The following is a 10,332-nucleotide window of genomic DNA, read 5'->3' as shown; positions in this document are numbered from 1 at the left end:
CCCGGGGACCAGTGCCAATCTGCCCCGGGGGAAAATTCCTTCCTGACCCCAGAGCTGGCGATCGGCTATTCCCTGAGCATGTGAGCACAACCTGCCTCCTCATCCCACAGGCTGGTCACGCCTCCCAGGAGATGCCCAAGCCCTATTCTCCCTCAACCTGGAGCCATCTCCGGGGCTTCCCAGAGTGGCCAAATGCCCCCGGCCCGATCGATCTTGGGGGCAAGAATCCTTCCCGCGCCTGGCAGGAGACCAGTGCGTGCTGCAAAGCACTGGGACCCCTGGCAACATCTCTGCATCCCATTTCTTACGGCTGCTGCCCCTGGCTCCGCAGGGGGTGAGGACAGCGAGCTCTGCAGTGCTCCTCAAGAAGGCATTCCTTTGGTCTGGCCATGGCTATCCAGGTGAAAAGGATTTCCGTCCAACAGATGAGCTTTGAAGGTGGCCCCGCTGGGAGCTGGCCTTGCAGTAGAGAACCTCCAGCAGCCTCGTCCGGCCTCCAGTCTTCCTCCCTCAGCTAAGTAATTCCACTGGCTCCTCAAGGACTTCCTCTCACATGTCTTCGGGCTGTCCCCGGGCCATCTCTGGCAGCAGGACACGGGAGGATGCTCCCTTTTATCCTGCCGTGGGGCACTGTGACTGCTGCGTTGCCGGGTGGCGTCACTGTGACATAGGGATGATGGGGCCCCCCATGTGCAGCCCCGCCCATGCGCAGCCCCGCCCACCACCCCTCCACCCGCATCCTTCGGAGGAAGGCCTTTGGGGTGCTGGCCCCAAGGCAGTCCCTGTGCCCAGGAGGCCCAGGGGGCTGTCCCTGCCCTTGGTGGCCATGCACTGGGCACAGCTGCTGGGCGTCCCTGTAAATTCATCTGTACATTCAGACTATGTAAATAAGGGCATTTATACCGTATACATTCATTTGGATGTGGGGATGCCAGAGGTGGAAGAAAGGCTTTTGGTTCCCTCTGCATGAACTTTGCAGAGACACAGAGAGCATGCAGGATTTCCTCACCATTCCTTACCAATGCACCAAGGCAGATTGGCTACTACCCTGCTTATGGGTAGTAGCCAATGACGTCGTCCTCTTGGAAAGAAGTCCCAAATCGTTTTGTGCTCTTGACCATCTTTTTCCTAGCACTTCAGTAGCTCTTCTCCTCCTTTGGCCTTCACCCTTGATACCTTTCTTGACAGAGGTGGCAGCCCTCTCAGCCTTTGTCTTGCTCCTGCTTGTCATCTTCTTCTGTAGTCTTTCCATGCCCCTAATCAACTGCTTAGTCTTTGTTTGCCTTCATCCCAGATGGAATTTGTCTTTCTTGAACCTGAGGAATGAGAAATGTCCCTAGTGGTCCAGATGAGTTTTCACCAGGGCTTTGCACAATACTTGCCTTTCCTATGGAAAGGCTTGTGGCACTTCAGAAATCTCTTTTGCGTTTGTTACAGAGGGCGTTTAGAAATTTGCTGGTGTTTATTAATGTTACTAAGTGCCTAGTTTGGGGGTTTACCTGTTGTATTACTATCATTGATCTTGAATGCAACACTTCACTGATTGCTGCTTAAGTTCATGTTGTTGACAGATCAATAAAACCCTTGGATCTCAATTTGCTTTAAACTGCATGGACTGAGCAGGTTTTCCCTGCAATACTCGGGAAAAACAAGTCACTGTCTCAGTTGTGTAGATCAGTTTAGAAAACCTCAGCTAAATATCAGTGAAGGAAAGGGCACTGTATAGAGGGTAGAGATTGAGAGATTGACAACAAATCACCCCAGCAAGTTTGTTCACATCTTTGAAATGCAGAAGGACTGTTGGTCTCTCTCCTGTAAGGCTTATTTCTTGAGTGGTCTATCAGAGGAAAAGGGAAAGCCACCAAGTTTGTTAATTGGAGATGTTGCTGTAGGCTGCCCAAGACAGCCCCAGCCGGGTTCCTGTCTGAAATGAGGACTTTCTTGTGTCTGTCTGAACAAACTGTTCTTTTAGGCAAAACACCATTATTCACATTGAAAACAACAGCAGAAAATGCTACTGCCTCTGCCCACTCCTGGTACAAAATGACCATAATCACCTCTTAGAAACAACGAGGAAAAAATAATACACACACAAGCACACACATATCTATACCTATACCTATGTATCTATCTCTATACCTGTCTCCTAGGTTAGTGCAAACAAACCCTCACATCACAGCAGTACTGGTAAGTCCAATAGAGTGCATGTGCTGAGGACACCAGTTAGAAACAGCAGAGCTGCAGCCAGGGCACAGGGAGACAAGCTGGAGGGAACTGCAGCAGCCATGCTCTTTGCAAGAGCTGTTCATAAGCAAAGGCAGGAAACAGGGGAAGCCATGAAGGGACGGCTTGTTGCTGATTCACATGATGTCCTGAGCTGGTACCGAAAGGGAAGGGTGGATTCTAGAAGTAAAGGATCAAGAAATAGTGACCTCCCTAGCCGGGAGAGGAGCTGGGCTGTGGGGGAAAGGAGGCCATGGATTGAAATCTCTTCTCTGTGTTAGAGAAGCATATTGTGTGCTCTGTAAAGGGCAATACTGACGACTTTTGCTCTGCTGGGCGAAGGACCAGTGTCCTTTGGCACTGGCTGGCATGCCCATTCATAGGCCCCAATGTCAGCCCTGTACCAATGGTCTCTTTACAGAAAGAGCAGTCTTCACAGCCTGTAACACCCCAGGAGCTGCTAGAGTACCTGTCACTGTCATAGTTACCCACAGACTCACACCGCAAATATCAAAAGCAGGGACTTGCAGAGGTTTCTGCAGCATAGGCTACATTTCAGAGAGCTTTTCAGGTACCATCTCTTTTCCTGATCACAGAAACCACCTCTTTTCTTACCATTCCTTCCAACATCTGTGTTACATTGATGCCATGCACTGATATATGCAGATAATACATTAAATTACTACAGATCATCCCCCCTGTGATTGTTACCATTCACTCTTTTTACCTGTCAAGCTGGTGAAAATTTGGGATACAAATATTTCTTTCGCCTATATTCTTCCACCAAAAAACTCTACAGCAAGACCTAAACCATAAGCTTTAAGCATATAAACTCTGATGTATCATGGCACTGAAGGAAAATCACAAGCTTGTCAGCACTTAAATACATTATGAACTATCTCCTATGATGCTCCTTATTAGACCTTCCTGCTTGGAGGAATTCTGTGTACAGTGGCTAAACCTGATACTGCCCAGAGAGAAACTAATTCCCTTACAAGAGAATGTGTCCTGTGAAGCATCTAAAAGGGATCAAAACAAGGAAAGCAAGCCTTGGAAGGTCTGAAGTTTCAGCCTGAGTAAGCATGCAGGGAGGATAAACTCTTGTTTTGAATCTGCTGAGTGTGAAAAGCTGAGCTGTGACTTGCAGGAGAAGTGTGTTCCTGTGAGACTTCTCTTCCTTGTTTTCCTCCCCTCAGGTAGAAATATTGAGAAACAATTTCACAAGTTAAGCCCAAAAATCAGTGTTCCAGTATGAAAAATGTTCATGCAAAACACCGATTTGCTTCAATATACATGTTGTGTCTGCGAACAGCTGCCTCCATATACATCATCACAAAGTATCAAACCACTGCAGAAAACAAACAAAAAAGAAGACATCTTTTACTAGGCATCAATGAAGCTTATAATTCTGCTTCATTAGGAGCAGGTTAGCTGATACTCAAAATAAAAATAATGAGAAGCATAACCAAGGTTGTCTTTCAGTCTGTAAAAACTCCTACAAAGAAAGAGCTCTAACAAGTTAAACCAGTTCTGAGTCTTGGATCTCAGGCCCAAGAGAAACCTTCAGCCCAATGAAGAAGATCATGGAAAAAGAAAAGGCAGTGGCTCAGTGAGTGATTTGCCACAGTACACAGGAGAGGCATTAGCAGAAAGAGACCATTTCTGATTGAAAGCATTTAATCTAGAAATGATTGAGAAGGAAAAAAAAATTACCACCATCTTCTTTTCATTATGATTTCCCAGAGCAGACATGTGCCTTTAGATGTGTGAAGAAATATTCTCAGTTCTGAAATTTAAAATACCTTAAAGTTGGGAACAAGGTGAAGATTTGCTCATCTTCCATCCAAAGAGACATAATTCATCTTTTCTCTGGATGGACAATGGTGGTCCACTTACAGTATTGTGATACTACGTTGCAAAAAGTCTCCACAGCCTATCTTGAGATCAGAACTATTAGAAGTGGTCAGGCAGTTGGACTAGATGATTGTTGTAGGTCCCTTCAAACTCAACTCTTCTAATGCTGGAATTCACTCTGCTGCAAACCTCTGAAGCAATCAATCATTCAGGTGACAGACACCTGGCAGAGAAGAGAAAAATCAGAAGCCTTGAGGAGAGCTACTGTCCTGTGCCATTCTTGGTGATACAGCCAGCAAGAGTGCTTGACAATATTAACATTGGCCTGTGGCTATAAAAGGAGCAGCAGATTAACCAAAGGTTACCGTATTTGTGCAGCATTCTTAGACTGCCTTTTTATTCAATATATGGATCTGGCGCTGCCTGTCTTCCACATGCAGAGGCTGGATTTCTTTGTGAAGAACAATGTGATCTCTGCAAAATGTTTTCTACCTTCCAGCAAATGTTCACAGCACAAGAAGCAGTACAGCACTGGAGTATCATCTGCCACTCATAGATTCTTTCAGGCACCTTTGAATTTGGAAGCACAGGTGATGTCTCTTCTCAGTTAGTTTATTCATGATAGACAGTGAGCCCAAGACTGATTTACTAGCAATGATGGACAATCCTGAAACTCAAATTTTCCACTCAGCAGAAAAGCTGCAGAAATTGGTAGCCTCTTCGCAGTATGTTCAAATACTGTACACAACCATATAACCCTTTCCCAAACACTTTGTTTTATATTTCCAATATCTTAGCTTGCAACCCCCCTAAGAAGGAACATTAAGGGCAAAAACACACCTGCTGCCTCTGGCTAGTTCAAGCAACTAGAGATTGCTTGAGAAATTCTCAGAGCTGGGGAGCGAAGTGTGCTCAGCTCAAAAGCAGGAATAAAGCCTTAAAATGGGGAACCATCACTTACGAGCCTAGCCAAAGATTCTTGACCAAAACATTGAGGAAAATGGATCTGCCAGAAAAAGCAAGAGATGTTCAATACAGCCATGCAACCTTTATCAAATACAAGTATTAGTACTGTAATACAGTATCATACAGGAACAGCTAGGGATTACTAGCAGTGATGGTATTGCTTCCTTAAGTCGATGCTGTCAAAGTGACTAATAACTGGCAGATTTGATGCCACTCATTAAGACCAACAAACCAGCACAGAAGTAGCTGATACCACTTAAGCACTTAATCTGTTTTGCTTTGTTTTGAGACGCTCTATCAGACATTAGGCACGGTAACTGAAAAACACAAGAGGAGGATATTTTGTGATTCTGGAGAGGTAATGCATATGAATAATAAAGATTACAGCCAGTGTGTATTCCTTGTGTCAGCCTTCATAACACTGCTTTCTCTTAGCACTCACGACAATCCTTGCTGGTTTTGGCAAATGTATTAGCTGAAAAAAAAGACAGCTGAAAAAAAAGATTACTAAGCTGTAGCTTAGTAATCTCAAACTATTAGCAAATTTGAACCCACAGGCAGGAGGTCCCACTTCCCATCTGAATGGCATAATAGCTCCCCATTCTTTTTCACTTCTCCAAAGTACAGTAAGGCTCATGCTAGTACAACCAAAGCCTAGTGCTAGATGGGAAGAACATTCTCCTGCTAAGTGAGGCAAATTTATAGATCCCCTTAGAGAAAGAAAAAAATGAGGACAATGCTCTCACTCTGACAGGAAAAAAAACAGAACTCAGTTTCTAGCTGTTGTGGTTTAACCCCAGTCGGCAACTTAGCACCACACAGCTGGTCGCTCACCCTCCCCTCCCCCCCCCCCGCTTGGATGGGGGAGAGAATCGGGAAAAAAGTAAAACCTGTGGGTTGAGACAGTTTAACAGGACAGCAGATGAAGAGGAGATAATAATAATAGTAATAATAATAATAATAATAATAATGATAAAAGAATGTACAAAACGAGCGATGCACAATGCAATTGCTCACCACCTGCTGACTGATGCCCAGCCCGTCCCCAAGCAGCGATTGCTGCTCTCCGGCCAACTCCCCGAGTTTATATACTGAGCATGGCGTCATATGGTATGGAATAGCCCTTTGGCCAGTTTGGGTCAGCTGTCGTGGCTGTGCCCCCTCCCAGCTTCTTGTGCACCTGGCAGAGTATGGGAAGCTGAAAAGTTCTTGACTTAGTATAAGCACTACTTAGCAACAACTAAAACATCAGTGTGTTATCAACATTATTCTCATACTAAATCCAAAACACAGCACTATACCAGCTACTAGGAAGAAAATTAACTCTATCCCAGCCGAAACCAGGACACTAGTACTTGTAGACAAACATTCCTTTCAGGTTAAATGAAATGCTTTGTGTCAAACAAACTGAAAATTTAGGAGGGGAAGGGGGATAGAAAAGGGAAGGAAAGAAGAACATAGAGACTTCTTTCAGCTGGAAAAAAACTGTGAAAATTTGCATCTGCCATGATCTGTAACAATTTCTGAAAACAATTATCCACACAGACCTTCTCCCAGAAAAGAAAATTACTAGTAAGAATTTCATCAGAAAGAGGTAATTCAAAGCATTCTGCCTTGAATTGGTCAATGCCAGACTCAATACTCAAATACTCAACCCCTCATAGGGCCAAGAGAGAATAAGACTTCTGAGAAAGCAGTTTGGTTAGCTCATGGGCAAAACTTTGTCCTGTTTCACAGGGAATAGAGAACCGTTTTCATTGGCTTCTAGTGGTAATAGTTTTCATTGGCTTTTAGTGGTAAGTTTGATAACACCAGATACAAAAAAAGCTTAGAAATATCTTTTTAAGGACCAAAACAGTAGCAAAACATTTTAAGCTGCTTCGTGGAGGTAGAAGAATATAATTGTGATAATCCAGTTTACAAGAATGTATGAGATGCATAGAAAATCTCTTCTGGCACACACTCTTGATACACAAAATGACTGAAAGTTGGCCTCTGAATCTCACAGATATTTGGAAACAGTATCTGCCATTGAGACTTGAGGATGTATGATTTAGTACCCAGTATTCTGGCTATGAAGAAAGACATAAAACCCCATGCATTAAGGGGTCCTTATCGCTGTGTAAATGCAGAGTATCCAGAAAACTCTGTGCCTCTTTACCAGGTTGCAAGATAAATTTCAAACATGTTGTTCTCACTTGTAGCAAGAAAAAATCTTTACTCAAGCATGCACCTAACATATATCACACAACCTCCCTAGAAGTTTGACTGATGACCTTTTGCTGAACCTCATTATTTTCACTCAGGCATTCTCACTTACACTTTGGAATGGATTTTTATGTGTGTGAGGTACACAACGCATATACAGACACTTCAGTTTAAATCCATTGTATTCACGTACAGCTTGCTTCCCAATACAAAAAATTCCAGAGCGGAGGGCACCTCTCAGCTATAGCCATACCTTGCAAAAATATTACCTGTGAAATTTTGGCTTTCAGGCTCCAAAAAAAGGATTTGAGAGTAAGTCTAATAGCATTTGGCTCTATCAAATTTCTGAGGAGCCTTCATCAGTTCTCAAGGAAGAAGGACAGTGAAGAAAGTGTGCTGCGCTCACCAGGACTGGTTGGAAACAAGTGCAAAACAGGCTTCCAGACATCCACCCTTCCTCGTGGCAGATTCAGGTGTGTGAGCCAGAGTTGTTGGTGCTGCCTGCCCCTGTGCAGAACTAAAATCACTTTTGGACTATGGGAATTCTTTACCTAGGGGTCCGAGTATTTCAGTTACACCACTGACAGGGTCTCCCAGTCAGGCATGTGATAACCTCCACCCTGGCGCTCCAGGAGTTCCTTTCCACAAAGAAGGAAAATATCGTAACACACTGGCATCAAATTTGATGAAAACCCATAGGCTTAAAAGCAGATGCTAGCAGGCCCACCTTCACACCATCAAATCCCTATCAGGCTGCATCTATCCAGCACATTGTTGCAGAAAAAAACCCAAAACAAACCCCTAACTGAGTTTAGGACACACCACTCAAAATTTTTTGCCTGTTTTCTGGGAGATTTATCAGGCTAAGGAGGAGAGTTGCAGTCCCCTACCCACTAGCACTGCCAAGTGTGATGAGAATGCTCTGGTCGCACATCTCCAACTCACATGCACAGCAAAGTCTGTGCCATCAGCTTAGCACTAAGTCTGCTCTCGAGTGACTTTTTCAGACTGGGAGCTTGCTAAATCTCCTCCTTCCCTTCTCCACCTAGCTTGTATATACTGATAACCTCTTTCAAATTTAGCAGATCCCATTTAACATTCATTTTAGTTTCAGAGGCCTTCCCCTCAGAGTACCATTTTCCCAGATCTTTCAAAGCCCAGTTCATTAGTTAAAGCTGTACATATCTGGTGATTTTCTGTATCTAGATGTATTCTGAAGGCCAAATTATCCATTAATAACTTATTTTTGCAGCTCTATTATATTACTGCCCCAAACAAATCATATTAACATTTTCTCAATCCCCACAGCATCCAAAGAATTTTCCTGGCAGAAAGTAAATAGTGATCTCCCTTCATCGCTTTCACTGACCGCTTGCATACTTATAAATAAGAAGCATTGGACTAAGTAACCTAGATTAAAATAACAATGTCCTCATACCTTTAGGAACAGTCAGATGCGCAAATCAGACTTCTACTTCATATATAAATTCGTTAAACACATTGAGGACTGAAAACACTTGGTAGTTACATTTTGTAATGTAACTTTAAAACTCTGCTATAATTCATCAAATAAATGTATTGGTTAGTGAAAAGCACATGGACCAGTGTAAGTATAACTCCTGTACTTTAACAGAAGTTGTAGTGCAAAATTTTGTTATCTAGAATAGTTTTGGAAGAGGTCTTTGAGTGAGACTTTCAGAAGTCATTCTCATTTTGTGAGCCCACTGAGCGTAACTGAAGGAGTTCAAAATACTAAGTACTTTACCACTGATTAAAAAGTATGAATACGCTCGGGAATCTCCATAGCATAGCCTTTACACTTTAGGACAGATAAAAGTCCAGCGGTGACCTCTCTGCTGTTATCTGTCCTCTCATCATATATTCTCTATGAACAGTAGTAACAATCTCGGCGTCTCGGAGAATTTTGCATCCAGGCTAGCTACTGTCATACAGGAATTTTCTTTATCTAGTTCTTCAAAACTATTATTTGCAAGCTGGAGTCTAATAGAGTGGTGTGGTTTGTTTTTTGCGTTTTTTTCCTTTTGGGCCAGTATCATAATCAAAGAAATATTTGTTTATATTCAAGCTGGCTGTATTTTATAGAAGACATCATCATGTGGTGTGTTTGACCGCATTCACTACTTTTGCATATCTGACAGAGTCAGTAAATTCCAAAAAGCAGATATGTCATGTTTCTTGGTTAAACACTTTTGCAATATTGCTTCTTTCTGTTTTTTTTTTTTGTTTTGCCAGCCTGAGTCACTGGTGCACTGGCAGCACAACAGAACTCATATTTGATAAGAACGTGGCAAAAAATCTGGTTATCATCTACCTTTAGCATGTCCTCCTGCCTGTATTGAGGGGGTGATACAATTACTGTTTTCAGATAATCACCGTAGATATAACTAGCAGGGAAGTATCCCTCTCCATCCGTCCAGCCTCCTGACAGTGCTAATAAACTAGCAGCCACTGCACCTCTGTGTCTTTGAATGACTCAGGCTTTTCCTCTTTGCCAATGGAGCGTCCTACTCGCATCGACAGCAAACATTGTAATGATAACTTTCTTGCTTGATGTGTGCTGATTCATTGCTGATGCAACAAGTGCGAAACCTGCAAGTTACTTTCAAAACAGGCCCCTCTCGGCAGCACTGCAAACTCACTTCAGTAAAAACAGAGTGGATTTCTCTCATGAAGTTTGTCCTTGAAATTTTGGCTGCCTCAATCTCTAGGGGAAGCTTCTCTCCTTTCATGTGAAGCACACCAATTCCATTGGACAATTTAAAATGCGTTAGCCATCCTGCTATGAGTAATTTGGTAATATTTATTTTGGCATTCAATTCCCTTTTCTCTCTGTGACTACTTATCCTGATACTGGAATTCTTTCAATGGATGTATGAATGCAGTGGTGTTATGCATAACACCATGTACCATGTCTAAATTGTCTAGTGAGGATTTTTTCATGGCCTACCTTTTCAGAGTGCCAACCGAGCTACCGCCATAATGAATAAAATCAGAGAACTGTGCCTTGCCTTTTTTAAAGTGTACGCAAATCATAATACAACCCTAGGGAAAAAAAAAAGA

The sequence above is a fragment of the Ciconia boyciana genome, chromosome 2 (genome assembly GCF_034638445.1).
Source record: "Ciconia boyciana chromosome 2, ASM3463844v1, whole genome shotgun sequence".
Taxonomy (NCBI): domain Eukaryota; kingdom Metazoa; phylum Chordata; class Aves; order Ciconiiformes; family Ciconiidae; genus Ciconia; species Ciconia boyciana.
Note: the sequence above shows the minus strand (reverse complement) of the source record.